The 26,130-nt window shown below is 39.5% G+C and overlaps 1 protein-coding gene and 1 pseudogene across 1 annotated transcript in view; both read left to right on the top strand.

Moving 5' to 3' along the window:
• The window catches only part of TRPC5 (transient receptor potential cation channel subfamily C member 5), a 322,560-nt gene that overhangs the window by 268,468 nt on the left and 27,962 nt on the right, over positions 1-26,130 (top strand). The gene's annotated exons all lie outside the window — the stretch shown is intronic.
• On the top strand, positions 25,080-25,724 carry LOC112131041 (small ribosomal subunit protein eS7-like; annotated as a pseudogene).

Here is a 26,130-nt window from a genome sequence, read left to right as displayed (position 1 = left end):
GTGCCAATAAAAATTTACTTATTGACACTGAAATTTGAAATTCGTATAATTTCAAGTGTCAAAATATTATTTTAATTTTTTCAATCACTTAATAATGTAAAAAATCATTCTTAGCTCATGGGCAATACAAAACCAGGTGGCAGTCCAAATTTGGCCTGCAAGCCGTAGTTTATCCCCTCCTACTGTAGTTGCTTCAAAATGTGTCTATTTTCAAACTTTGAGGACTAAAGCTCTGTGAAGACAAGGGCTCTGCTTTAGGTTTTCTCTGTATTCCTCTGGTGCCTGGTAAAATATGGCACATATAGAAGATACTCAATAAATACCTTTTCACTGATTGATAGGGAAAAGATTGGGGAAATCTCTGATCTATAGTTTGTCGACTATGTTAAAAAATACATGATGTCAATTTATATCCATTGCAAGTGTTTAGAGATCAATAAATTTCTATGGCAGTGGGTAGGGGTATTATCTAATGGAAAGAAAATCTACCTAGATGATGGATTTTATAATTATAGTCAATACAGTGCTTTATACTTTCCAAAGCACAATAGCATATCATATTGTCTTATTTGATCCTCACAAGAGCTCCATGAAAGTAGGCACTATTATCTGAATGTTACAGATGAGGAAACAGGCTTCCCGAGATTGAGACTTGCCTGGGGTTTCATGCCAGGTGTGTTTGTTCATTCATTCATTCTTTCCATAAGAACTTGTGAGTCTGCTATGTGCAAGGAAGTAGGTGAGAGGGAACCCAGGTCTAGTGACCCCTGAGGTGATTTTTAGAAGCTATCTATAAGATGGAAGTATGGCTTGGGAAGTTACAAGTTAGTTCCTGATAAGTGAGGTAGGAAGTTAGAAAACAAACATTATGACTACCTGAGTACATGATACCAGTAAGAATTCCAGTTGGGGACAGACCTGCAGTTTTTCCCATGTCCCAAGTGATAAGGCATACCTCTATCTTCATCCAGGCTCACAAATAGAAGTTCTGATTGGCTTAGTTCCAGTTATTTCTGAAAACTGCAGGTTAAGCTCAGCAAAAACCACCATTCTCACCACATTATGGTTCCCTCACTCCCCAGTGGAAAGACACAGGCCAAAAGAATGATCTGTGTCTCCTTGACTCAAGGATTTACATCTCTGGAGTTGCCCAGTAAAGGTGACAAGCAGTTCAGTGGGATTCAGGAGTACCACATCTGCTAGAATGGTGCTCCCAACATTGTGTAGTATATGACCTGCACAGCTGAATGCAGAATCTCTAAAGGGTCACTTCTGAAGCAGAAAAAGCTGCTTTTTTCTGCAGGAAACATAAGCAAAAGAGAAACCTGGGCAGTCAAAGGCCTGGCTGAGTATATACAGTGATCTGTTCTTCAAAATCCAAGGCCCTGATCAGGCTCTGTTTCTGTTCCCACACATTTTGCCGGAACCTTCCTGATGCCGGTGCACTTCCCAAAAAGACAGTATAGCTCAGTGGTTAAGAACTTGGCATCTAGAGTCTGCACCATCCGGATTTGAGTTGTAGTCCACCAGTTTCTAGCTGTACATCCTTAGACAAATTTCTTCACTTTGGTGAGCCTGTTTCCCAATCTATAAAATGGAAACAGTAATGGAACCCATCTCATCAAGCAGTTATTAAGATTTACTGATATGCTTGAAAAGTAGCCGGGCATGGTGGCTCACGCCTGTAATCCCAGCACTTTAGTAGGCTGAGGCGGGTGGATCACCTGAGGTCAGGAGTTTGAGACCAGCCTGACCAACATGGAGAAACCCCGTCTCTACTAAAAATACAAAAATTAGCTGCGCGTGGTGGTGTGCGCCTGTAATCCCAGCTACTTGGGAGGTGGAGGGAGGAGAATCGCTAGAACCTGGGAGGCGGAGGTTGCAGTGAGCCAAGATCGTGCCACTGTACTTCAGCCTGGTGACAGAACGAGACTCTGTCTAAAAAAAAGAGAAAAGAAAAGTGGTAGGTAATATTGCTGATGCTACCCTCAGTTTCATATCTGCCTTTGGGTCTTCAATTAATTTTTTCTACAAATTTGATTGTACACCTACTTTGTGCCAGGCTCTAGGACTGATCTCTAGGACTACAATAGTGAACAAGACAAAGTCTCTAACCTCAGTGGGCTTTGATTCTACTGGGGTAGCCTAAGAATAGGCAAATAGAGAGGAATCCATTAATAATTATTTATTTGCAATGATTAGTATGAGAAAAAATAGAATAACAGAGAAGTACACTTTAAGTTTGTTGCTCAGGGAAGGTCTCTTTGAGAAGGTGATACTTGAGCTGAGAACTGATGGATGAAAATGAGCCAGCTCTATGTTCCTGTTTAGGAAAAAAATAATTGAAATATATGAGGCAAAATTTCACCCCCAATTGCTGTCCTTTTATCCAGGCCTTTAGGCCTCTGGTCATTTTAAGGAGGTTCTTGGGGAGTCGAACCTTGAGTTGCAATTTTACTGGGGAAATGATAGAGGGCGGAAGGAGCATTTGTTCGGTGGGTATTGATGTGCCCATATACCAAAGCTCAGAAAGGTTGGCAGGAGAGTGAAGATCAGACACAGGTGTTTGGGAGCGAGGACAAAAGAAGTTCAAGCTAGCTGGCACTTCTGATGTGAAGTGGGGTGTGGCAGGATGCTAAAGAGAGGCTAATCTCTCCAGTTATTATCCCACTGAATTCTGTGAGGATACTCCTGTCCAGGCAGTAACCCCATAGATAGGAAATGAAGTAAGTGGTAGATGTGCATGAAAGCAGGAGTCAGAAGACTTCGATTCTGGATCTGCTTTATCATTGACTAGATCTGTGACCCTAGAGAAGTAACTTCTCTCTCCAGCACCTCAGTTGTCAGATCTGTGCAAGGTAACAACTTCACAGGGTTTCCTGCCAACTTCACAGTTCACAGGGTGGGTGTAAAAATCAGATAAGAGGCCAGGCACGGTGGCTCATGCTTGTAGTACCAGCACTTTGGGAGGCCGAGGCGGGCAGATCAAGAGGTCAGGAGTTCAAGACCAGCCTGGCCAACACAGTGAAACCCCGTCTGTACTGAAAATACAAAAATTATCTGGGCGTGGTGACGGGCGCCTGAAATCCCAGCTACTTGGGAGGCTGAAGCAGGAGAATTGCTTGAACCTTGGAGGCAGAGGTTGCAGTGAGCCGAGATGGTGCCACTGCACTCTAGCCTGGGTGACAGAGCTAGACTCCATCTCAAAAAAAAAAAAAAAAAAAAAATCAGATAAGAGAAAGTATGTGAATGTGCTAGGAAAAACATAAAGCTCTAGACAAATGTGAGGTACTGGCTGTCTAGTGTCCCTTTCCCACTGATAGGCTGACAGGTGAAACACTTGGCATTTCATTTTCTGGTCCATCTGTTTGAGATTGGCCAGAAAGCCCTTATGTAGAGAAGACAGTAGCCCCAGAAAGTCCAAAAAGAGTCCCATCCCATGGTGGCAAGCACCACTTCTAAGGATGTAAGGAGGATTCTTCCACTATGTGAGCTCAGAGGGCCCTGCGAGGCCATTATTTCCTTTGAGTACCACCTGAGTTATCAAAAGAATTGTTTCTGCAGTAATAAACTGGAGACTTACAGGAAGTAACATGTTTATTTCCAAGTCTCAATTATAATATACATATTTTATATTACCCAGAGGCCTCTATGGTGCTGTTCTTTCTGACCGTACATAAGGCACCCTGCTCCCATCTTCTCCCTCCATCCTACTCCATTAAGGCCCCACCTTCCTTCCATAACAATGGAGAGGGGTGGCATCTACCAGGAAAGAGCTACATTTTGACAGTTCCAGCTTCCAACCACCTTGAACTTTTTTTTTTCCCTTCTCCCTTCACCATTACCCCACTTTGTGGTAGGAAAGGGAGGACAGGAACAGGAGAAAAATTGAAACTGACAAGATGACCACAGAGAAGGTATGGGGAACTGAAGAAGCCCTGCAACTCTGCTGGTTGATTTCATGAGAAATGGTGAATTTTAAAACTGCCCAAATTTCATTCTGGCTCTCAGAAAGTAAATGACTTTGTTGAAGGCAACAGACTGGGTCAGAGGTTAGATCATAGATGAAGGAACCCTGGGGATCCTGTGCTCTCACCAATTTGCTTGCAACTTTTCCTGCCACATCCCTTGGAATCAGAGAGGGAAAGATAATTAAGGCCCATTGTTTATGGCCTGTATTGCTTTTATGAGTACACATGTGTTCTATATACTAAATGCTCTTGGTTGGTGACAGTCTCTCTAAATAAAATCCAGTGATGACTGTGAAGACCTTGCAGGACCATTTTAGAAGATGAAAAGGAGATTCTTGTGCAGTCTCAGGGACCCAATACACTGGATCAATTGCAATTGTCTTTTGTTCTGCCACTTTTATTGTTACCGATGCAAGGCAGCCTGCTGGCTTTCCATTAGAAAGACCAGAGAGTGCCAAGCCTAAATAACCACTGAATATCATTTCTATCTCTGCTCCCTCCCTCTCTCATTCATTAGTTAGAAGGCCATATCTTTGGGTTGTATTGTGCACACATTAGGAAAGGCTGGGAAGACTACTGGTTGTTTATTCTGTCTTTGTTCCTCCTTCTCCTCACTATCTTCTTTCCATAGTAGCCTGATAAACTAACTTGGTTCATTTTGCTACATGGCCTGATAACATTATCACCAGGGATGCACAAATTATACCTACTCTCCACCGTCCTGTGTCTTGTCAACAGAGAGACGGAAGGTGACATGGACAGGCGAAAAGAGGGACAGATGGAAAGGAGGAAGAGTTGCTGGTTAGCTGCTTTGGCCTGCTGAATATATATATATATGTGCGTGATTCTCACTCTGTCTCTGTCTGCCAGGCTGGAGTGCAGTAGTGCGATCTTGGCTCACTGCAACCTCTGCCTTCTGAGTTAAAGCAATTTGCCTGCCTCAACCTCCCAAGTAGCTGGGATTACAGGCGCATGCCACCATGCCTGGCTAATTTTTGTATTTTTAGTAGAGACGGGGTTTCACCAAGTTGGTCAGGTGAAACTCTGACTCAAGTGATCCACCTACCTCGGCTTCCCAAAGTGCTGAGATTACAGATATGAGCTACCGTGCCGGGCCTGAATATATCTAGATTAGCAGGTAGAAACCCTGAATTCGTGTTTCTGAAAATGGTCAGCAACCACCTGCATCAAAATCACCAAAAGAAGCTTGTTAAACAATGAAGATTCTTGGGCCTCCCACCCCCAGAGCATCATCTTTTTGTGTATCTGCAGTGGGACCCAGGAATCTGCATTTTGGCAAGCACCCTAGGTCAGTCTGATATCCACTGAGGTTTGAGAACCACTGATGAAAACAAATTCTAATACATTCACCCGGTTTCAAAGGCATGCTCAACCTCTATATTCTTCTTGAGTTTTCATATTGTAGCCTCTTTCTGAGGAGGTTCTTCCCTCCATCTCTGCCCAGAGATATCCTGCTAATGTCTCAAGGCCCAGCTCAAATATAACCTATTTCGTAATGTCTTCTCTGCTTTCTGTTTCTCACCTGCAAATAGCTGGGATCTCTCTTGAAGCAATGAGACAGAATATTGGCTTGATGTCAGTAGTGGAGTGTGAGGGGAATTGGGAACACGAGGATGGGAGAGCTGGAATGGAGCTGGAGCTTGAGTTCTGAGGTTTGCCCTGAAGTGTAGCACCTGAGTTTGCACACTGAAGCTGAGGTGGTTAAAAAGGCTGGAAGCTGAGTACTAGTAAAAAAAGTAACACACGCCAAGTCCTCAAATGGTCAGAGCAGTAACCCCAACCACCTAGAAACCATAATTTGGGAGGGGGATTAGCAGCCCTTTCATGCCTGAGGATGGGGGTGGGAGACAAACAGAATAGCTGCCCACTAGACTACTGCACATGCTCAGTAGGGAAAAGGACCTGTTTGCAACACTCACCAAGGGGGCTCTTGCAGTTTGGGAAAGGTTAAAGGGGCTATTGGGAAGCATCAGCACTAGGGTGCAAGGGAGTCTTGGGGGCAGTGGATGGACAGTGAATAAGAACTGGAGGGACAGCTCTCTTTTTGGCCCTGACACTTTGCAGCTGAGTTTGTACACTTAAATTGAAGTTGCCGTGAGGGCTCTAGACTAGCTAAACCAATCTCAAAGTGATTCCCAGCAGGCGCCAGAATGATTAGAACAGTAAATTCTAACCACCTAGAAACCTTAGAGAGTAGATGAGGATTGTGGACTATTTTGTGGCAGGGAATTGGCTCCCCATAGACCACACTGCATGGATGCAATAAGTTAGAGGGGAGGGCATTGAGGGATGTGGGAATACTTGCTGAGGAATGTTTCTCTGCTTCAGGGTCTCTACAAGGTTGAGGGAGGCTTTGACTACCTCCATATTTTGAAGATTCCTGTATATTTTTTAAATGAGTTGAAAAAACAAAGTTAAAAATTATAATCTCTTCAAAATGCTAATATATTTTTTAAATTACATTTTTAGCCCCAAAGCAAAACTGCAATACAATGTATAATTTCTGGTGAGGTCCAGAAATCTGCATTTTTAACAAATGTCCCATATGATTTTGATGCACACCAACATTTGAGAAGCATGCCCTAAATTCTACCAAGAGAAGAAAGCAATCCAAGTGAGGTAGACTTCCCTTGTCAGGGAAAATGAACCCTCTCGCTTCTCTTTGGCATATATATGTCACAGCAATTTGTGTTGCTTTCCCATCAAAGTGAAGTAGAGCTGGTCTTATACTCAAGTGAAGTAGGTAACTACCAGTTAAAGTGAAGCCTCCCAATATGTCCCCCTGCCCAAAATATCTCTCCAACTGGCCTGCCCATAGGGCCTAAGATTCCTAGGAGCAGCCTTTCTCCTTAAGAGTTATTATTAGCTCTGCTTTTGCTGTGTTTGTGCCTGCCACTCTCCCTTTGTATTAGGTTATAAAGTTTTCCAATTTGCTAAACAAGATAGTTGCTTGCAGGAAATCTGAAAGAATACGTAAGACTTTGTCAAAAACTGGTAAGAAATTGGCCTTGTAATTTGATTGCAAAGAAAATAACTGTGAGCTTGGATTTGTTGAGAAATGTAAAATTGAACAGGCATGTTCATTTAACCTCTAGCTATGGCCATGTGCTCAGAATCTGGACAAGTCAACAACATTTGAGGGTGTGCTCTACAATCAGAGTATATATACTCACACTGTGAAAGGAGCTAAAACAAATAGAAGCCTTGGCCTGCTCTACAGGAGCTGACAATCTGAAAGGCAATGCAGGGCACACACATGAATTAGAACACATCTGTAAGGCTATGTGTCATTAGGTGCACATTATATCCGCACAAAAGTCCTAAACACTGTGGAAAGTTGAGAAAAGGCAGGACCACTGTCTATGGTTGTGTAGTTTGTCTCTTAGACAAAACCACCCAGCCAGGAGCTGATCTGGGAAAATGTTCCAAAGTCATAGTTGGGTAGAGAGGGTAGGACAGAGAGTAGAAAAGGGCATCACTACCAAACACTGAAAGTAAACAAGGGAACAGCCAATGTCCAATTTGTCTATCAGATAAAGTGGAAGGCTAGTCCCACGAAAATAAATGAAAATTTATTGGGGATGATATCTCTTGGAAAGTTTTAGATAAGTATGATTACAAAAGCACATCCATAATGTTATAATTCAGTTTAAATCAAGGGTTATAAATAAAACAGATTTCTATATACCAAATGATTTTGTCATCCATATTATTCACTGCTATAATCCCACCACCTAGCATCTGGCAGACAATCAACACATATTTTTGAATGAATTAATGTATGAATGAATACTTACCTTACTCAACAATTAACAGCTTACCGTGTTTATTCAGTCCTTCCAGGTGGGCTATAGTTGCTGATCTTTAGGATTAAGGTAATACTGCTATACTCCAATTGTATTCTGTGTGGCATTCCCATCACCACCACTGGACAATCATCTCTTTATACCCAAAGCTATACAGAACACTTGCAATGTGGGAGTTGCTCAACACAGGAATCAAAAAAATAAATGGATAGTTAGATAATGAATTGATACATGATAAATGAATGGAAAAAGACTGTTGAGAAGAGCATTTACAATAAATTCTCTGCTAAATTATTGCATAGTAATTCCCAACGTGAGGTCACGTGAGCACCAGAGGAATGGAATGGGAGCAATTGGGGTCCTCAAGCTCTTTTCAAAATGCTTAGCTAAAATCATATCCTCATATCAGTGGAGTGGGTGCAATGAGGGGCACCAGAAAGCATTCTACGCACACACACAAAAAGTTGCCTATGGTTTATAACTTGGCCCACTGTATCTTTCCATTCTCTGTCAAAAATCAAGTATTCTTCCCTCAAAACCTTTAGAAAATTTTTAAAGGACATAACTGCTTATTGTTTAAAATACATATAAACAAAAAGCTAAACTCACGTAGGGATTAAAAAAAAAACCACCGGCATTTCCAGATACCAAGACATCTAGCCAAGTTTATTTAAAAAAATGGCTGAATACCCACAGGAGTTGAATCATCATTCTCCCTTTTTGAACATGTCCACAGATGGAAATCTGTGCTTGAAAATGTGACTCAGTTCATTTTAAGAAATACTGATTGAATATCTACTTCATTTCAAGAGCTGTGGTAGCAAAACATAAGTGTATTTCCAAGGATGAGAGATTGCTGTTCTGGGCCATCAAAGGGTAAAATGAGAACTCAAGGTTTGTTCCTGGTGTCATAGGTTCAGAAGTACAGGGGAAGGAATCAACAATTATATAGCTCTTACTACATACCAGGGAGTAGCCTAGGAATTTTATATTGACTTCTACAACCATTCTGCTTGGTAGGTATTTCCCCCCATTTTTACTGTGACTCAAAGACTTGAATTTACTGGTACGAGATCACATAGCTAGTAAGTAGGAGTATTCCAAACTGTTCTGTGTTGTTTGACCCCCCCAAAACCTCTGCCGTTTTGACAGTGGCATGCTGTTTCTCAATATTTCATACTCCTCTTACCTCCTATCCTCCTCTGCATCCTAATTTCCCTACAGAAACACTGTATCCCATGGCAAATTTCAGGGCAGTGAGAGCTTATCATAGCCATAACTCTGTGTGTGTGTGTGTGTGTGTGTGCGCGCGCACATGCGAGCGTGCACACGTACATAAAATTTATATATTGAAATTGTTTTAGTTCAGGGTCTCATCAAGAGCATTCAAACATTTGTTGGCATACCCTCTAATGAATTTGGAAAAACAAAATCTATATATCTCCTTACATATTTTTGGATTGATGTCCAAATATTTCATCATAACTTTCAACAGTTGCAAAGGATGTAATTTCTGGAATACGGTAGACATTGACATTTAAAATAAAACTATGTAATTACTCATTTAAATGCATCCAATGGAATCTGAATACTATAGCAACTTCTTACTCATACCCATATGTTAAGAAAATAAATGGCTTAAGTCTTCTTCAGGGGAAGAAAGTTTACATCATTCCTTTGTCTCCTTGAATTCTCATTTCCATTCCACATTCCCACAAAATTTTATTGTAATGTTATATAATTTTTGCATTTATTTTATTTTTATTACTTTGTCATATTTCTTCATAAGAAAGCATAAATTGAAATTTAATTTTTTTATTCCCTATTGCCATAAGGTAATAATGTTAAAACCATTCTTCTGAATTTAGTTGTCCTTTAATTATTAGTAGTACCAAACTACTCAAAAGAACACAAATATAAATATAAATTTTGACAAACAATTATTAGAGATAAAATTATACTTTTATTAAAAATGCCTTTCTTCTTAAAAATGTGATTGGAGCTTTTCTCCCAACTAGGTATTATATTCACAGATGAATATTGAATAACATTCAGGAACAAGATTCAGCATCAATTATATTTTGTTTCCATTTTTATAAAAGTAAATGTTAATGACGTCTTTTTCATATCAATAATTATATGTGAATTGATAGAGTTCAATTATGCTACTGTCACTCAATTTTTTAACTCAGAGTTGTGTGCCAGAAATATTTATTTTTCATAAAATAATATTTTTAACAATTTATTATCTGAACACTTGATTAAGTTCTCCTTAAATGTTATTGAAGTCAATAAATTAGAAACCACCTGAGATAGAAGACAATTTGTTACCTAAGAGTAGAGTCATTCAGTTTCTCAATTTCTGAGAAGTGCTACTCTGGTAGGCAGCTTCTGAGATGGACCCCTGTGATCTCCACTTTCTGGCATTTGAGTCCTTATGCAGTCCTCTCCCCATGAGTGTGGGCTAGACCCAAGAACTCACTTTTAACAAACAGAATATGGCAAAAGGGCCAGGCACGGTGGCTCATGCCTGTAATCCCCACACTTTGGGAGGTCGAGGCGGGCGGATCATGAGGTCAGGAGTTCGAGTCCAGCCTTGCCAATATGGTGACTCCCCATCTCTACTAAAAATACAAAAATTAGCCTGGCATGGTGGCGGGTGCCTGTAATCCCAGCTACTTGGGATGCTGAGGCAAGAGAATTGCTTGAACCCAGGAGGCAGAGGTTGCAGTGAGCCGAAATCACGCCAGTGCTCTCCAGCCTGGGCGACAGGGCAAGACTCCATCTCAAAACAAAAAACAAAAAACAAAAAAACAAAGAAACAAAATGAAGACTATGGCATGGTGACCATAGTTAATAATAATACTGTATTGTATACCTGAAGTTGCTGAGAGAGTAGATCTTAAATGTTCTCACCACACACACACAAACAAAATGGTAACTGAGGAGGCAGAGCAAGATGACTGAATAGAAGCCTCCAACAATTGTCCTCTGTGCAGGAACACCAAATTAAACAACTACACACACAGTAAAGCACCTTCATAAAAAACAAAAAACAAAAAATCAGGTGAGGGATCATAGTACCTGTTTTTAACCTCGTATTGCTGAAAGAGACACTGAAGAGGGTAGAAAAGACAGTCTCGCATTCCCGACACCATCCTTGCTGCACCTCTGGCAGTGGCTGCATGGCATGGAGACAGAATCTGTACACTTGGAAGAGGGAGAGCATAGTGGCTGAGACATTGCATTGAATTCAGTGCTGCCCTGTCACAGCAGAAGCAACACTCGGCAGAACTCAGCCCAGTGAGCTGGGCTAACCCCTGGAGTGAGCATTTAGACCAGCCCTAGCCAGAGGGGAACTGTTCATCCCAGCCATCAGAATCTGAGTTCCAGCAAGCCTCACCACCTCAGGCCAAAGTGCCCTGGGGTTCTAAATGCACTTGAAAGGTAATCTGGGCCACAAGGACTGCAATTCCTTGGCAAGTCCTGGTGCTGTGCTGCACATGATGCAAGCAGACTTGGGGTACATGTGACCTAGTGAGACACCAGCAGGGGCGGCCAAGGGAGTGCTTGTACCACTCCTCTCACAACCCAGGCAGTGCAACTCATAGCTCCAGGTGACATCCCTTCCTTCTGCTTGAGGAGCGGTGAGGGAAGAAACAAGAAGACTTTCTCTTGCAACTTGGATACCGGCTCAGCCACAGTAGGATAGGGCACTGGGCAGAGTCCTGAAGCCCCCATTCCAGGCCCTGGCTCCTGAATGACAATTCTAGACACATCCTGGGCCAGAAGAGAACCTGCTGCTTTGAAGGGAAGGACTCGGTTCTGGAAGGATTCATCACACACTGACTAAAGAGCCCTTGGACCCCCTGAATAATCAGGAGTGTTAGTCCAGTAGTACTCACTGTGAGCCTTGGGTGAGACTGAGAAATATATTGGCTTCAGGTGTGGCCCAGCATTATTCTCAACTATGGTGGCTACAGGGAGAGACCCCTTCTGCTTGAGAAAAGGAGAGGGAAGAGTAAAGGGGACTTTGTCTTGCAGCTTAGGTGTCAGCTCAGCCACAGTGGAGTAGAGCACCAAGCAGTCTCTTTTGGTCCTCGATCCCAGGCCTTGGCTCTTGGACAGCATTCCTGGACCTTCCCTGCACCAAACGGGGTACCACTGACCTGAAGGGGTAGTCCCAGGCCTGGCAGCATTCATTGCAAGCTGACTGAAGAGTCATTGGCCCTTGAGTGAACATCAGCAGTAGGCAGGCAATACTTGCTATGTGCCTGGTGTGGTGGTGGCCATGGGGAAAGACTCCTCAGCTTATGAAAAGGGGAGGAAAGAGTGGGAAGGAAAGATTGGGAAGGGTTTTGTCTTGTGGCTTGGGTGCCAGCTCAGCCCCAGTAAAATAGAGCACCAGGTAGATTCCTAAGGTTTCTGACTGTAGGCCCTGTCTCCTGTATGGTATCTCTGGACCCACCTGGGGACTGGGGGAACTTATCACCCAGAAGGGAAAGACACAAGCTTGGCTGGCTTTGCCACCTGCCAATTGTAGAGCCCTACGGCCTTGAGCAAACATAGATGGTAGCCAGGCAGTGGTCACCGCAGGCCTTGGATGAGAGCCAGTGCTGTGCTGGTTTCAGGTCTGACCCAGGGAAGTCCTAGTGGTGGTGGCCACAGTGGTGCTTGTGTTACCTCCCCCCAACTCCATGCAGCTCAGCACATGCACACACACACACACACACACACAGAGAGAGAGAGAGAGAGAGAGAGAGAGAGAGAGAGAGAGACTCCATTTGTTTGGGAGAAAATAACGGAAGACAACAAGAGCCTCTGTCTTATAATCCAGAGAATTCTTCCAGATCTTATCAAAGACCATGAAGGCAGTACCTCTACGAGTCTGCAAGAGCCACAGTATTACTGGGCTTGGGGTGTCCCCTAATGCAGATACAGCTGCAGTGACAAAAACCTTAGATCACAACACCTAAATCCCTTCAAATATCTGGAAAGCCTTCCCAAGAAGACATGCACAAACAACCCCAGACTGTGAAGACTACAATAAATATCTAACTCTTCAATGCCCAGACACAGATAAATATGCACCAGCATCAAGACCATCCACGAAAACAAGACTTCACCAAATGAACTAAATAAGGCACCAGGGACCAATCCCAGGGATACAGAGATATGTGGTCCTTCAGACAGAGTATTCAAAATAGCTGTTTTGAGGGAACTCAACAAAATTCAAGATAACACAGAAAAGGAATTCAGAATCCTATCAGATACATTTAAAAAAAAAGATAGAAATAATTTAAAAGAATTGGGAAGAAATTCTGTAGTGGAAAAGTGCAATTGGCATACTGAAGAATGCATGACTCTCTCAATAGCAGAATTGATCAAATAGAAGAAAGAATTAGTAAGCTTGAAGACAGGCTATTTGAAAATACACAGGCAGAGGAAACAAAATAAAAAAGAATGAAGCATCCCTACAAGATCTAGAAAATAGCCTCAAAAGGGGAAAGCTAAAAGTTTTGGCCTTAAAGAGGATGTAGAGAAAGAGATGGGGGTTGAAAGTTTAGTCAAAGAAATAATAACAGATAACTTCCCAAACCTATAGAAATATATTAATATTCAAGTACAAGAAGGTAATAGAATACCAAGCAGATTTAACCAAAAGACTACCTCAAGATATTTAATAATCAAACTCTTCCCAAAGGTCAAGGGTAAAGAAAGGATCCTGAAAGCAGCAAGAAAAAAGAAGCAAATAACATGTAATGAAGTTCTAATACACCTGGTAGCAGACTTGTCAGTGGAAACCTTACAGGCCAGGAGAGAGTAGCATGAATTATTTAAAGTGCTGAAGGAAAAAACTTTTATCCTAGAATAGTATACCCAGTGAAAAAATATCCTTTAAACATAAAGGATAAGTAAAGATTGTCCCAGATAAACAAAAAAAAATGGTAACTGTTTGAGGTGATGGATATGTTAATTAGCTTGATTTAATCATTTAACGATTATATATAAATCAAAACATCATGTTGTACACCATGAAAAATATACAATTTTTGTCAAGTTTACATTTAAAATGCCAGGAGAAGAAAAAGAATATGGCAAAAGTGATGTCATTCCAAGATTAGGTTACAAAAAGACCATGGCTTTTCTCTCTCTCTCTTACTCTGAGAAAAGCCTGCTACCATGCTGTGAGTTGCCCTGCAGAGAGGCCCACATGGCAAGGAACTGAGGGAGGCCTCTGTCCAATAGCTAACAAGGCTCTAAGACCTTCAGTCGCATAGCCCATGAAGAACTAAACCTGCCAACAACCATGTAAGTGAATTTGGAAGAAAATCCTTCCTTGGTTGAGTCTTCAGATGAGACGTTAGCTCTAGCCAACACCTTGTCCATACCCTTGTGACAGATCTTGAGCCAGAGGCACATAACTTTGCCACACCCAGATTCCTGACCCACAGAAACTGGGATAATAAATGTTTGTGGTTTTAAGCTTTAAGTTTTTAGATAAAACCAAAAAGGCTTTACTAAGACTTATCAAATACTTATTAAATATACAAATTACTCTTTTACTTAGAGGTACCTTGTTTAACCCAACATATTAAGCAAAATTCATGATATAGAAAAATATTTTAATAACTTTAAAACACCTTTACCAATAAAACATTTTTATTAAATGCTTTTGTATTATCACATGCTTTGAATATAATTTTACCAAAACTACAGAGCTGCAGATTTAGCAATTTATAGAAAATATTGGCCAAGTGCTGTAATCCCAGCACTTTGGGAGGCTGAGGTAGGCAGATCGCTTGAGCTCAGGAGTTCAAGTCCAGCCTGGGCAACATAGCAAAACCCCGTCTCTACAAAAAATATAAAAATGAGCCAGGTGTGGTGGTATGCGCCTGTAGTCCCAGCTACTCAGGAGGTTGAGGTGGGAATATCACTTGAGCCTGGGAGGTGGAGGTTGCAGTAAGCTGAGATAGCATCACTGCACTCCAGCCTGGGTGACAGAGTGATACCCTATCTCAAAAGATATATCTATATCTATAGATAGATAGATAGATAGATAGATAGATAGATAGATAGATATCTGTCATTTAGCCTAACTGGCATAATAATTTTCATTTCCAACACAATTGGCTAAATCACACTTATTTTCTGTCTCAAAAAATATGGCTTGATTTTTCAGCTCAATAAATATGTCCATACTGTTCATGCCCTTTGCCCACTTTGGAAACCAAAAAAAGTCAAGGTCCAGATGGATTCACAGCCGAATTCTACCAGAGGTACAAAGAGGAGCTGGTACCATTCCTTCTGAAACTAGTCCAATCAATAGAAAAAGACGGAATCCTCCCTAATTCATTTTATGAGGCCAACATCATATTGACACCAAAGCCTGGCAAAGACACAACAAAAAAAGAGAATTTTAGACCAATATCCTTGATGAACATTGATGCAAAAATCCTCAATAAAATACTGGCAAACAGAATCCAGCAGCACATCAAAAAGGTTATCCACCATGATCAAGTGGGCTTCATCCCTGGGATGCAAGGCTGGTTCAATATATGCAAATCAATAAATGTAATCCAGCATATAAACAGAACCAAAGACAAAAACCACATGATTATCTCAATAGATGCAGAAAAGGCCTTCAACAAAATTCAACAGCCCTTCATGCTAAAAACTCTCAATAAACTAGGTATTGATGGAACATATCTCAAAATAATAAGAGCTATTTATGACAAACCCACAGCCAATATCATACTGAAAGTGCAAAAACTGGAAGCATTCCCTTTGAAAACTGGCACAAGACAAGGATGCCCTTTTTCACCACTTGTATTCAACATAGTGTTGGAAGTTCTGGCCAGGGCAATCAGGCAAGAGAAAGAAATAAAGGGTATTCAATTGGGAAATGAGGAAGTCAAATTGTGTGTCTTTGCAGGTGACATGATTGTTTATTTAGAAAACCCCATCGTCTCAGCCCAAAATCTCCTTAAGCTGATAAGCAACTTCAGCAAAGTCTGAGAATACAAAATCAGTGTGCAAAAATCACAAGCATTCCTATACACCAATAACAGACAAACAGAGAGCCAAATCATGAGTGAACTCCCATTCACAATTGCTACAAAAAGAATAAAATACCTAGGAATCCTACGTACAAGGGATGTGAAGGACCTCTTCAAGGAGCACTACAAACAACTGCTCAACAAAATAAAAGAGGACACAAACAAATGGAAGAATATTCCATGCTCATAGATAGGAAAAATCAATATCATGAAAATGGCCATACTGCCCAAAGTAATTTATAGATTCAATGCCATCCCCATCAAGCTACCAATGACTTCCTTCACAGAATTGGAAAAAAACTACTTTAAAGTTCATATGGAACCAAAAAAGAGCCAGCATTGCCAAGTCAATCCTAAGCCAAAAGAACAATGCTGGAGGCATCATGCTACCTGACTTCAAACTATACTACAAGGCTACTGAAACCAAAACAGCATAGTACTGGTACCAAAACAGAGATATAGACCAATGGAACAGAACAGAGGCCTCAGAAATAACACCACCCATCTACAACCATCTGAACTTTGACAAACCTGACAAAAACAAGCAATGGGGAAAGGATTCCCTATTTAATAAATGGTGCTGGGAAAACTGGCTAGCCATATGTAGAAAGCTGAAACTGGATCCCTTCCTTACACCTTATACAAACATTAATTCAAGATGGATTAAAGACTTAAATGTTAGACCTAAAGCCACAAAAATCCTAGAAGAAAACCTAGGCAATACCATTCAGGACATAGGCATGGGCAAGGACTTCATGTCTAAAACACCAAAAGCAATGGCAACAAAAGCCAAAATTGACAAATGGGATCTAATTAAACTAAAGAGCTTCTGCACAGCAAAAGAAACTACCATCACATTGAACAGGCAACCTACAGAATGGGAGAAATTTTTTGCAATCTATCCATCTGACAAAGGGCTAATATCCAACATGTACAAAGAACTCAAGCAAATTTACAAGAAAAAAACAAATAACCCCATCAAAAAGTGGGCAAAGGATATGAACAGATACTTCTCAAAAGAAGATATCGATGCAGCCAACAGACACATGAAAAAATGCTCACCATCACTGGTCATCAGATAAATGCAAATCAAAACCACAATGAGATACCATCTCACACCAGTTAGAATGGCAATAATTAAAGAGTCAGAAAACCACAGATGCTGGAGAGGATGTGGAGAAATAGGAATGCTTTTACACTGTTGATTGGAGTGTAAATTAGTTCAACCATTGTGGAAGACAGTGTGGCAATTCCTCAAGGATCTAGAATGAGAAATACAATTTGATCCAGCAATCCCATTTCTGGGTATATACCCAAAGGATTATAAATCATGCTACCATAAAGACACATGCACACGTATGTTTATTATGTTTATTATGGCACTATTCACAATAGCAAATGTCCATCAATAATAGACTGGATAAAGAAAATGTGGCACATATACACCATGGAATACTATGCAGCCATAAAAAAGGATGAGTTCATGTCCTTTGCAGGGACATGGACGAAGCTGGAAACCATCATTCTCAGCGAACTATCACAAAGACAGAAAACCAAACACCACATGTTCTCACTCATAGGTGGGAATTGAACAATGAGATCACTTGGACACAGGGTGGGGAACATCACACACTGGGGCTTGTCGAGGGGTGGAGGGCTGGGGGAGGGATAGAATTAGGAGAAACACCTAACGTAAATGATGAGTTGACGGGTGCAGCAAACCAACATGGCGCATGTATACCTATGTATCAAACCTGCAGGTTGTGCACATGTACCCTAGAACTTAAAGTATAATAATAAAATAAATAAATAAATGAATAAATAAATAAAGATATAGATATAACATGCAGGCTTGCTATGAGTTTGTCACCATTATGAAATGAGGTGATATAGATAGCTCTTCTAATGTTGTCTTTTTTGCTTTGCCTTTACAGAATTCTCCCTCAGGAATGATATATTCCTTGAGCAATAGTTGAGAAATGTAGAGGAGGTCGTTAAAAGAAGATTATCATCACTCTTGTAATACCACTACAAATTATCCCAGTATCCCCCAAACCAGCTCAAACACTGTGTTTCTAAGCTTCACCCTTAATAAAAATATGTATAAGGTGCAGAGTGATTTTTAAAAAGCCAATGATGGATACATGGTACAGTAATTGAAGGTGTCATCTTAATATTTTAATGGCATGGAATTTTTTTTACTGCTTTGTGAAGCCTTTGGATTCCTTATCTAGAATTATACTTTTAAATATATAAAAATATAATTTGCTTTTGCAGAAATTGACAAGCTGCTCCTAAAATTCATATACAAATATAAGGGACCCCAAAGAGCCAATACAATCTTGAAAAATCAATGAAGTTTGAGGATTTATACTTCCAAGTTTCAAAACTTACTACAAAGCTATAGTAATCAAAACAGTGTGGTAGTGGCATAAGAGTTGACATAAAGACCAACAGAATAGAATTAAAGGTCCAGAAGAAATAAATTTTTTATGAGTTTCTGTCAAGGGTACCAAGACAATTCAATGGAGAAAGACTAGTCTTTTCTAACAAACGGTGCTGAGACAACTGGATTTCCACATGCAAAAGAGTAAAGTAGGACTCCTTTCTCATACCATACACAAAAACTAACTCTATATTGAGCACAGACTTAAATGTAAGTGATAAAACCCTTAGAAGAAAACCTAGGAGTAAATCTTTGTGACCATGGGTTAGACAATGATTTTACAGATATGACACTGGAAGCACAAGTGATAAAAGAGATGATTCATAGTTGAGTTTCATTAAAGTTAAAAACTTTTTGCCTCAACATATACTATCAAGAAATCAGAAGACAGCCCACAGAATAGAAGAGAATATTTGCAAATCATAGATCTAATAAGTGACTGGTGTCCAGAACACACAATATTTACGATTCAATAATACAAAGACAACCTGATTTTTTAAGTGAGCAAAGGATATGAAATGACATTTCTCCAAATAAGATATACAAATGGTCAATGAGCACATTGTAACATCCTCAACATCATTCAGCATTAAGAAAATGCAAATTAAAACCAGAATGAGATACCACCAGTTCACACTAGGATGGCTATAATAAAAAACATAGACAGTAACAAATGTTGGTGAGGATGTGGAGAAATTGGAACCCTCGTATATTGCTGATGGGAAAGTAAAACTGTATAGCCACTTTGGGAAACAATAGGGATATCCCTCAGATAGTTAAAGTTATCATATGACCCAGCAATTTCATTCATAGGTATATACTCAAGAGAATTAAGAACATATACTTCCATAAAAACTTGTACACAAATACTCATAGGAGAATTATTCAAAATATTCACAATAGCAAAGAGTGGAAACAACCCGAATGACCATCAATTGATTAATGGATAAACAAGATGTCTATACAAGGAAATATTATTCAGCCACGGAAAGGAATGAAGTACTGACACGTTACAAAATTGGTGAACCTTGAAATCATTATGCTAGGTGTAAGAATACACACACAAGGGACCAATATTTTATGATTCCATTTATATGAAATGTTCAAAACAGATAAATCAGTAGAGATGAAAGTAGAATGATTAGTGGTTGACAGAGACAAGAAAGGGCGGCAAGAAGGGAGTGCTGGAAAGTAACTGCCAATAAGTTTATTTTTGGAGTGATGAGAATGTTTTAAATCTAGGTAGTGGTGATGGATGCTGAAATCTGTGAATATATAGCTGACCCTTGAACAATGCACAGGTTAGGGTTGCCGATCCTTCGTGTAGTCAATAATCTGCTTATAACTTTTGGTTTCCCCAAAACTTAACTACTAATATACTAATAGCCTACTCTTGATGGGAAGCCTTACTGATAACAGTTAACACATATTTTGTATGTTATACACATTATATACTGTATTTTTTTTTTTTTTTGAGATGGAGTCTCACTCTGTCACCCAGGCTGGAGTGCAGTGGCATGATCTCGGCTCACTGCAACCTCCACCTCCTGTGTACAAGCGAGTCTCCTGCCTCAGCCTCCCTAGTAGCTGGGATTACAGGCATGCACCACCACAAAAGCAAATTTAGTAGAGAGGGGGTTTCACCATGTTGGCCAGGCTGGTCTCAAACTCCTGACCTCAAGTGATCCCCCCGCTTCGGCCTCCCAAAGTGCTGGGATTACAGGCATGAGCCACCATGCCTGGCCAATTTTTGGATTTTTAGTAGAGACAGAGTGTCACCATATTGGCTAGGCTGCCCTCAAACTCCTGACCTCGTGATCCACCCGCCTCGGCCTTCCAAAGTGCTGGGATTACAAGCGGGATATATACTGTATTCTTATGATGAAGTAAGGTAGACAAAAGAAAATGTTATTAAGAAAATCATAAGGAAGAAAAATATATTTACTATTCATTAAGTGGAAGTGAATCATCATGAAGGACTTCATCCTTATTATCTTCACGTTGAGTAGGCTGAAGAGGAAGGGAAAGAGGAGTGGCTGATCTTGCTGTCTTAGGGGTAGCAGAGACAGAAGAGGTGGAAGAGGTGAAATGGGAGGCAGAAGAGGCAGGTACACTCAGCGTGAGATTTTGCTTTATCATTTCTGTAAACATTTTTCTATATGGTACCAATCCTTCCACCATTTGCTTCAGTTTTCATGCCCATATCATAGAAGGGTCCCTGTCATAAAGAAGTCAAAAGTAGTCTTGAATAATCAGAACTCTTCTGCCAGATTGCCTAATGTTAATTTGTTTTCTGGCACTGCTTCTTCACATTCTTCCTCATTGTCTGTCACTGGTTCAGAAGCACTCATCTCCATCAAGTGATCTTCAGTTAATTCCTCTGCTGTGGTATCTGTTAGCCCTTGAATTTCTCCAAGACCCATATCTTGAAACCCTTCATTTGTTACCCTTTTTGTTTTTATCCACATTCACAGTTTCATTCATGATTTCCCTGATTGGCTCTGTCATAAATCCTGTGAATTCATGTACAATATCTAGGCACAGTTTTCTCTAGCAGGAATTTACTGTTTTGGGCTTTGAAGGTTTTTACGGCTTTTTCTATAACAAAGGTGGCATCCTAAATAGTGTAATCCTTCCAGACTTTCAGTGTTCTCTTTATCGAGGTTTTCTTCCATAGCATTGACAGTACTTTCCATAGAGTACCATGTGAAAAGAGCCTTAAAAGTCCTTATGGCCCCCTGATCTAGAAGCTGGATTCAAGGTGTTGTATTTTGGGTCAAGTAGACCACTTTGATGTCTTTGGTGTTGAACTCACAGCACTCTGAGTGGCCAGGGCATTTTCCAATATCAAAAGATCTTTAAAAGACAATCCCTTACTAGCAAGGTACTTCCTGACTTCAGGGACAAAGCATTGAGGGAAGCAATCCAGAAAAAGTGTTCTCATTGTCCAGGCCTTCTAGTACAAACAAAAGACTAGCAACTGGGCTTTATTTTTTTCCTTCAGGGCTGAGGGGTTAAAAGGTTCATAGATAAGGGCAGTCTTGATCATAAGCCCAACTGCATTTGCACAAGAGTAGAGTTAGCCCATCTCTTCTTGCCTTTAATCCTGGGGCCCACTTCTCTTCCTTACTAATAAGTGTCCTTTGTGGCATTTCCCCCCCAAGAACAGAACACTTTCATCTGCATTAAAAAACCTATTCAGGCAGATATCCTTTCTCTTCAAGAAGAGTCTGCGAACTCGTCAGCTGCCACTTCATCAGCAGAAGCTGCTTCTCCTGTTATCTTGACATTTTTAAAGCCAAACCTCTTTCTAAAATTATCAAACCATCTTTTGCTGGCATTAAATACTCCAGCTTTAGATCCTTCACCTTCCTTTTGCTTTAAGTTGTCATATAATGAATTCACTTTTTCTTGAATCATATTAGAATCTATAGGTATGCCTTCCTTATAGCAATCCTGCACCCATATAAAAGGTGCATTTTCAAGACGAGATAATAAAGGTATTTTGCAAAAAGTGCAAAATTTTTGCACATGCTGGAATAGCTGCAATGACAGCTTCACAAATTTCCTTTTTTTATTTTTACAATGGTCCTTATGCTGAATTCATTTATCTTGAAATAGTGGGAAACCACAGCTGCAGACCTCAATCTACGATACATATCAAGAAATTTGACATTTTCTTGTAATGTCATGACATTTCTGTTTCTTGGGAGTACTTCCAGCATTGCTAGTGGCACTTCATATGGCCCCCTTGGTGTTATCCAACGTTTGCAGTATTGCACTAAATACAATAAAAATATGCAAGAACCACAAGAGATCACTTTTTACTGCAATATGCAATTTATTGGAGTAATTGTTTATATGGAGATAAGTAGCACACAGCGTTTTAAATGGACACTCACAACACCTGAGCTCACCACAATGGCAACTGGAGGTGGCTACAAAATTATTATAGTAGTATAGTATGTATTACAGTTAATTTCATGCAGTTGTGATTTAATACTTCATCTTTACGCTTGTTTACATTTCTCTCGACTGCAGATGGTGCCATGTATGCACTATGTGTGCATATATTTTGATAAATGTTAACTTTTATAATAGTTGTGTATAGTTTATGGTAGTAAATAATATAATAGACTAGCATCAACACATATTTTATGCATTCAGAATATATCCTTTTTTTCTTAATTTTTCAATATTTCTAGGCTCTGCAGTTCATCTATGAGTTATTTCAAATTGTTGAAAATACCCAAATAATTTTCCAATAAATTTATTTTTTAGAAATCCACGAGTGGGCTCACACACAGTTCACATGTTGTTCAAGGGTCACCTGTATTAAAAACTCTTGAAATGTAAATTTTAAAGAATTAATTTTATGATGTATATAATATAGCTCAATAAAGCTGTTGCTAAAAAATAAACTCATAAAAGAAAACACAGTAGTATATCTTCATGACCTAATGTTAGGCAACAGTTTCTTGGATTAATACAGCAAAAACATACACAATGAAAGAGAAAATAGATAAATTGAGCCACATCAAAATAAAATATATAGAATTACAAAAGAAAGAAATGTTGAAATAAACAGTTATCAAAATATTTTTAAACACAAATTTGTGATATGGTAATATATGTGCTTCTTTATTAATTCATTAAATAACAAAATCTAGCAGTGGGTCTAATAAGTACCTAATTTTATCTAAAGGCTTCATTTTTATTTTGAACTTACTGCACACTTGACCCAAAACCATTTAGTCCCTCCCAGAAAAGATAGAGGTATATCCACTTTATCCATTAATAGCTGATTAGGATCTCTTATTCAGAAATACACAATGAGGATCTCAGAAATCAACAGAATCCTCTAAGTCAGTAGTTCTTAATCATTTGGGGATGTGCAGTGTCCTTTGAAAATATAATGAAAATCCAGAAAAATGCAAAACTTTCAATATTTCACATACAAGTTTAATAGATCCATTGACTCCATTAACTTCATTCATAGAATCAAGTTTAACAATCCCTGTTTCATCAAATGACATTATTGGACTCAATCTGCTAATCCTTTAATATGACAGCTAAGCACTGCTACCTTGGAGAGCAAAATGAAAGCCTTCATGGAATATCTGAAAAGCTAAAGAGAAAATTCTAGGATTTACTGACAGACTGAATGTTCACTCAAAAACCACTGTAAGCCAACGTTGTAAGGCATAGCTCTCTTTTTAAAAATCTCATGTGCAAGTAAAGAAAGAGATTTTTATTTTTTTAAAGTGGCAATATTTTAACAGCACAGCAGCCTAAGGCAACAAGGCCAGTTAGGGCTAAAAAGAGGCTGATAAAAAAATGTAAAGGAAAACGCTGGTAACAAGATACCCATAGGGGGCTTTGAAAACCTCCAACAGAGTTCTAGGGATCTAGAAGGCCATGGACATGTACAGGGCTGTATGCATGCCCAGAAACATTGGAGAAGGCCCTAGTCTCTCCCTTCTGGCTAATCTTGAGCTCTACACAAGTAGGAAGGAAAGGCCAAGGCAGAGTTTTAAACTGAAGGAGTGTTGAAGCTGTGTCACAATACATGAGCACCTTAGCAAAGAATGGGAGAACTATTGATTCAAGGCATTTGATAAAATCACTGTGCAATCATCAGCTGAGCACTAGACTGAGAATAGACTTCAATGGCTTTATAAGACAAAGAATACAGGCTTATAATAATCAGTCAAAGAAAGTCACTAAACAAACACCAACAAAAACAAAACCTGGTGGGAGGGGCTCAAATTTCCAGAGTAGCCACATTATGTTTTTAAAATGTCTAGTTTTATAAAATACAAAACATGCAAAAAAGCAAGAAAGTATGGCCCATATATAGGAAAGAAATATATCAATAGCAACTGTACTTGAGGAAGCCAAGAAGTTGGATTTACTAGACAAAGACTAAACCAGCTATTTTAAATGTGTTTTAAATATGACATATCCTATGTCAAAGAACTATAGGAAACCATGTCTAAAGAATGAAAGGAAACTATGAGAATTTTTCAACAAATAGAGAATATTAATAAAGTGATAGAGGTGATAAAAAAAGAATCAAATTGAAATTCTCGATTTGAAAAGCACAATAACAGAATGAAAAAGTCACTACAAAGGCTCAATAGCAGATTTGAACTGACAGAAAGAATCAACAAACTGGAAGATGGATCAATTAAGACTTCTGGTCTGGGGAACAGAAAGAAAAAAGGGTGAAGAAAATTGAACAGAACCTCAAAGACTTGTGGGACATCAGATGTACCAACATATACATAATGGATGTCCCAGGAGGAAAGGATAAATGAGAAGAAAGAATATTTGAAGAAATAATGGACAAAATCTTACAAAATTTGATGAAAAAAATTAATCTATACATCTAAGAGTTCAAATAACCCCTAGCAGGATAAATACAAAGATATTTACATCATAGTCAAACTGACAAAATGAAAGACAAATAAAGAACCTTGAAAGCAGCAAGAGAAAAATTACTATGTCATGTACAGGGGATCTTCAATATGACAACAACTAATTTTTTTTCATCAGAAACCATGGGCACTAGAAGTCATTGTGATGACATATACAAAATATTTAAAGCAAAAACTACCAAACAAATAAAACTATTTATAAATAACCAAATGGGATTTATCTGTGGAATGCACAGTAACCAATCATATTAACAGTTAAAACAAGAAAAAGCCCGGGATTTTGACGTGCTCTCGCAAGATTTGGGTCTCTTCCTAAGCCGGTGCTCAGCAAGTTCTCCCAGGAGAAAGCCATGTTCAGTTCGAGCGCCAAGATCGTGAAGCCCAATGGCAAGAAGCCGGACGAGTTCGAGTCCGACATCTCCCAGGCTCTTCTCCAACTGGAGATGAACTCGGACCTCAAGGCTCAGCTCAGGGAGCTGAATATTACGGCAGCCAAGGAAATTGAAGTTAGTGGTCGTCGGAAAGCTATCATAATCTTTGTTCCCGTTCCTCAGCTGAAATCTTTCCAGAAAATCTAAGTCCGGCTAGTACGCGAATTGGAGAAAAAGTTCAGTGGGAAGCATGTCGTCTTTATCGCTCAGAGGAGAATTCTGCTTAAGCCAACTCGAAAAAGCCATACAAAAAATAAGCAAAAGCGTCCCAGGAGCCTTACTCTGACAGCTGTGCACGATGCCATCCTTGAGGACTTGGTCTTCCCAAGCGAAATTGTGGGCAAGAGAATCCACGTCAAACTAGATGGCAGCCGGCTCATAAAGGTTCATTTGGACAAAGCACAGCAGAACAATGTGGAACACAAGGTTGAAACTTTTTCTGGTGTCTATAAGAAGCTTACGGGCAAGGATGTTAATTTTGAATTCCCAGAGTTTCAACTGTAAACAAAAATGACTAAATAAAAAGTATATATTCACAAAAAAAAAAACAAGAAAAAGCCCATGATCATATCAATTGATGTAGAAAAAGCATTTGACAAACTTCAACATACATTGATGATTTTTTTTAAAAAAAAGGTCTCAACAAACTAGGAATAGAATGTAACTTCCACAACCTGATATAAAGAATCCACAAAAACCTACAGCTAACATTAAACTTAGCGGTGAAAGATTGAAGGTTTTTTGTCTAAAATCAATAATAAAGATAGTATATCTACTCTCACTACTTCTAGTCTATGTTATGCTGACAATTCTAGACAGTGAAGAAAAAATATCATTAAGGATATACAGATTGGAAAGGAAGAAGGAAAACTCTATTTAGAAACAATATGATCTTATATGAAGACACTCCTACGGAATCTACAAAAAAGTTCCTAGAACTAAAAATTAGTTTAAC

The sequence above is a fragment of the Pongo abelii genome, chromosome X, assembly GCF_028885655.2.
Source record: "Pongo abelii isolate AG06213 chromosome X, NHGRI_mPonAbe1-v2.0_pri, whole genome shotgun sequence".
NCBI lineage: Eukaryota > Metazoa > Chordata > Mammalia > Primates > Hominidae > Pongo > Pongo abelii.
The sequence above is the reverse complement of the archived record's forward strand: the minus strand, read 5'-3'. Positions and strand labels throughout refer to the sequence as shown.